This window comes from Rutilus rutilus, assembly GCF_951802725.1.
Source record: "Rutilus rutilus genome assembly, chromosome: 8".
Classification (NCBI taxonomy): domain Eukaryota; kingdom Metazoa; phylum Chordata; class Actinopteri; order Cypriniformes; family Leuciscidae; genus Rutilus; species Rutilus rutilus.
The window spans coordinates 2,890,579-2,895,578 of NC_140222.1; the positions used below are offsets into that span (position 1 = coordinate 2,890,579).

At 25.3% G+C, this 5,000-nt stretch overlaps 1 protein-coding gene across 2 annotated transcripts in view; it reads right to left on the reverse strand.

The window, feature by feature from the left end:
* The window catches only part of LOC311295724 (GTPase IMAP family member 8-like), a 527,136-nt gene that overhangs the window by 285,902 nt on the left and 236,234 nt on the right, over window positions 1-5,000 (reverse strand). The gene's annotated exons all lie outside the window — the stretch shown is intronic.

A 5,000-nucleotide genomic window follows, 5' to 3' on the forward strand; every position in this document is an offset into this window, starting at 1 on the left:
TAATCTTTCTAACTTATCTTTCTATCTAACTTATCTTTCTATCTATCTTTCTAACTAACTTATCTATCTATCTATCTTTCTTTCTAACTAATCTTTCTTTCTAACTAACTAATCTATCTTTCTTTCTTCTTACTAATCTATCTATCTTTCTAACTAACTTTTCTTTCTTTCTTTCTTACTAATCTATCTATCTTTCTAACTAACTTTATCTATCTATCTATCTATCTATCTATCTATCTATCTATCTATCTTTCTTTCTTTCTAACTAATCTATCTTTCTTTCTAACTAACTAATCTATCTTTCTTTCTTTCTTACTAATCTATCTCTTTTTAACTAACTTATCTATCTTTCTAACTTATCTATCTTTCTTTCTTACTAATCTATCTTTCTTTCTAACTAACTAATCTATATTTCTTTCTTACTAATCTATCTTTTTAACTAACTTATCTATCTTTCTTTCTAATCTATCTTTCTAACTAACTTATCTATCTATCTTTCTAACTAACTTATCTATCTTTCTTTCTTACTAATCTATCTATCTTTCTAACTAACTTTATCTATCTATCTATCTATCTATCTATCTATCTATCTATCTATCTATCTATCTAACTTATCTTTCTATCTATCTTTCTAACTAACTTATCTTTCTATCTATCTTTCTAACTTACTTATCTATCTTTATTTCTTACTAATCTATCTATCTTTCTAACTAACTTATCTATCTATCTTTCTAACTAACTTATCTTTCTATCTATCTTTCTTTCTATCTTTCTTTCTAACTAATCTATCTTTCTTTCTAACTAACTAATCTATCTTTCTTTCTTTCTTTCTTACTAATCTATCTATCATTTTAACTAACTTATCTATCTTTCTTTCTAACTTATCTATCTTTTTTTCTAACTAACTTATCTATCTTTCTTTCTAACTAATCTATCTTTCTTTATAACTAACTAATCTATCTATCTTTCTTTCTTTCTAACTTATCTATCTTTCTTTTTAACTACTCTATCTTTCTTTCTAATTAACTTATCTATCTTTCTTTCTTTCTAACTAACTTATCTTTATTTCTTACTAATGTATCTATCTTTCTAACTAAAAAACTAACTTATCTATCTTTCTTTCTTACTAATCTATCTATCTTTCTAACTAACTTATCCATCTATCTTTCTAACTTATCACTCTATATATCTTTCTTTCTAACTAATATATCTTTCTTTCTAACTAATCTTTTTCTTTCTTTCTTTTTTCTTTCATTCTTTCTTTCTACCTAATCTTTTTCTTTCTTTCTTTCTAACTAATCTTTCTTTCTTTCTAACTAACTAATCTTTCTTCTTTCTAATCTTTCTTTCTAACTTATCTTTCTATCTAATCTTTCTAACTAATCTTTCTTTCCTTTCTAACAAATCTTTTTTCTTTTTCTTTCTTTCTAACTAATCTTTCTTTTCTTTCTTGCTTACTTTTCTTTCTTTCTTTCTAAGTAATCTTTCTTTTTTCTTCTTTCATTCTAACTAATCTTTCTTTCTTTTTTCTTTCTTACTTTTCTTTCTTTCTTACTAATCTTGCTTTTTTCTTTCTAACTAATCTTTCTTTCTTTCTACCTAATCTTTCTTTCTTTCTACCTAATCTTTCTTTCTTTCTTTCTACCTAATCTTTCTTTCTTTCTATCTTTCTTTCTTTCTTTTTTCTTTCTTTCTTTCTACCTAATCTTTCTTTCTTTCTTTCTTTCTTTCTTTCTTTCTTTCTTTTTTCTTTCTTTCTACCTAATCTTTCTTTCTTTCTACCTAATCTTTCTTTCTTTCTTTCTTTCTTTCTTTCTTTCTTTCTTTCTTTCTTTCTTTCTAACTTTCTTTCTTTTTTCTTTTCCTTTCTAACAAATCTTTTTTTTCTTTTTCTTTCTTTCTAACTAATCTTTCTTTTCTTTCTTGCTTACTTTTCTTTCTTTCTTTCTAAGTAATCTTTCTTGTTTCTTCTTTCATTCTAACTAATCTTTCTTTCTTTTTTCTTTCTTACTTTTCTTTCTTTCTTACTAATCTTGCTTTTTTCTTTCTAACTAATCTTTCTTTCTTTCTTTCTTTCTACCTAGTCTTTCTTTCTTTCTACCTAATCTTTCTTTCTTTCTACCTAATCTTTCTTTCTTTCTACCTTTCTTTCTTTCTTTTTTCTTTCTTTCTTTCTACCTAATCTTTCTTTCTTTCTTTCTTTCTTTCTTTCTTTCTTTCTTTCTTTCTTTCTTTCTTTCTTTCTTTCTTTCTTTCTTTCTTTCTACCTAATCTTTCTTTCTTTCTACCTAATCTTTCTTTCTTTCTTTCTTTCTTTCTTTCTTTCTTTCTTTCTTACTTTCTTTCTTTTTTCTTTTTCTTTCTACCTAATCTTTCTTTCTTTTTTCTTTCTTTCTTTCTACCTAATCTTTCTGTCTTTCTTTCTACCTAATCTTTCTTTTTTTCTTTCTTTCTTTCTACCTAATCTTTCTTTCTTTCTTTCTTTCTTTCTTTCTTTCTTTCTTTCTTTCTACCTAATCTTTCTTTTTTCTTTTTCTTTCTACCTAATCTTTCTTTCTTTCTTTCTAACTTTCTTTCTTTCTTTTTTCTTTCTTTCTTTCTACCTAATCTTTCTTTCTTTCTACCTAATCTTTCTTTCTTTCTTTCTTTCTTTCTACCTAATCTTTCTTTTTTTTCTACCTAATCTTTCTTTCTTTCTAACTTTCTTTCTTTCTTTTTTCTTTCTTTCTTTCTTTCTTTCTTTCTTTCTTTCTTTCTTTCTTTCTTTCTTTCTACCTAATCTTTCTTTCTTTCTTACTAATCTCTTTCTTTCTCTTTCTTTCTTTCTTTCTTTCTTTCTTTCTTTCTTTCTTTCTTTCTTTCTTTCTACCTAATCTTTCTTTTTTCTTTTTCTTTCTACCTAATCTTTCTTTCTTTCTTTCTTTCTTTCTTTCTTTCTTTCTTTCTTTCTTTCTTTCTTTCTAACTAATTTCTTTCTACCTAATCTTTCTTTCTTTCTACCTTTATTTCTTTTTCTTTCTTTCTTTCTACCTAATCTTTCTTTCTTTTTTCTTTTTTTTTCTTTCTTTCTTTCTACATAATCTTTCTTTCTTTCTTTCTACCTAATCTTTCTTTTTTCTTTTTCTTTCTACCTAATCTTTCTTTCTTTCTTTCTTTCTAACTAATCTCTTTCTTTCTTTCTTTCTTTCTTTCTTTCTTTCTTTCTTTCTTTCTTTCTACCTAATCTTTCTTTCTTTCTTTCTTTCTTTCTTTCTTTCTTTCTTTCTTTCTTTCTACCTAATCTTTCTTTCTTTCTACCTAATCTTTCTTTCTTTCTTTCTTTCTTTCTTTCTTTCTTTCTTTCTTTCTTTCTTTCTAACTAATCAATCAATCTTTCTTTCTTTCTTTCTTTCTTTCTTTCTTTCTTTCTTTCTTTCTTTCTTTCTTTCTTTCTACCTAATCTTTCTTTCTTTCTACCTAATCTTTCTTTCTTTCTTTCTTTCTTTCTTTCTTTCTTTCTTTCTTTTCTTTCTTTCTTTCTTTCTTTCTTACTTTCTTTCTTTTTTCTTTTTCTTTCTACCTAATCTTTCTTTCTTTTTTCTTTCTTTCTTTCTACCTAATCTTTCTGTCTTTCTTTCTACCTAATCTTTCTTTTTTTCTTTCTTTCTTTCTACCTAATCTTTCTTTCTTTCTTTCTTTCTTTCTTTCTTTCTTTCTTTCTTTCTTTCTTTCTTTCTTTCTTTCTTTCTTTCTACCTAATCTTTCTTTTTTCTTTTTCTTTCTACCTAATCTTTCTTTCTTTCTTTCTAACTTTCTTTCTTTCTTTTTTCTTTCTTTCTTTCTACCTAATCTTTCTTTCTTTCTTTCTTTCTTTCTACCTAATCTTTCTTTTTTTTCTACCTAATCTTTCTTTCTTTCTAACTTTCTTTCTTTCTTTTTTCTTTCTTTCTTTCTTTCTTTCTTTCTACCTAATCTTTCTTTCTTTCTTACTAATCTCTTTCTTTCTCTTTCTTTCTTTCTTTCTTTCTTTCTTTCTTTCTTTCTTTCTTTCTTTCTTTCTTTCTACCTAATCTTTCTTTTTTCTTTTTCTTTCTACCTAATCTTTCTTTCTTTCTTTCTTTCTTTCTTTCTTTCTTTCTTTCTTTCTAACTAATTTCTTTCTACCTAATCTTTCTTTCTTTCTACCTTTATTTCTTTTTTCTTTCTTTCTTTCTACCTAATCTTTCTTTCTTTTTTCTTTCTTTTTTCTTTCTTTCTTTCTACATAATCTTTCTTTCTTTCTTTCTACCTAATCTTTCTTTTTTCTTTTTCTTTCTACCTAATCTTTCTTTCTTTCTTTCTAACTAATCTCTTTCTTTCTTTCTTTCTTTCTTTCTTTCTTTCTTTCTTTCTTTCTTTCTTTCTTTCTACCTAATCTTTCTTTCTTTCTTTCTTTCTTTCTTTCTTTCTTTCTTTCTACCTAATCTTTCTTTCTTTCTACCTAATCTTTCTTTCTTTCTTTCTTTCTTTCTTTCTTTCTTTCTTTCTTTCTTTCTAACTAATCAATCAATCTTTCTTTCTTTCTTTCTTTCTTTCTTTCTTTCTTTCTAACTAATCTTTCTTTCTTACTAACTCTTATTTCTTTCTAACTAATCTATCTTTCTTTCTAACTAATCTATCTTTTCTTTCTCTTTCTAGCTAATCTTTCTTTCTTTCTAACTATTCTTTCTTCCTAACTAATTTATCAATCAAATTTTAAACTACTTTAAACTTCTAACTACTTTAAACTTCTTCAAACTCTCTGGTCTGGCTTTCTCAAGCCAACTTAAAGTTTGTCTCAACAAACTTTTTTTTCTAGTTATTATTATTCTTCTTACTAAAAAATCTGACTCAAACTCCTCCTAGAGCTTTAACTCTACATACTCCAAAATCGGCTCAGACACTCAAACAGATCTGACTCGGTGTGCTATATCTTTTCAGACTGATCGGACTTACGGTTTTCCTAAAAATGACGATCAAAACTCGGAAAAACTCCCATTGAC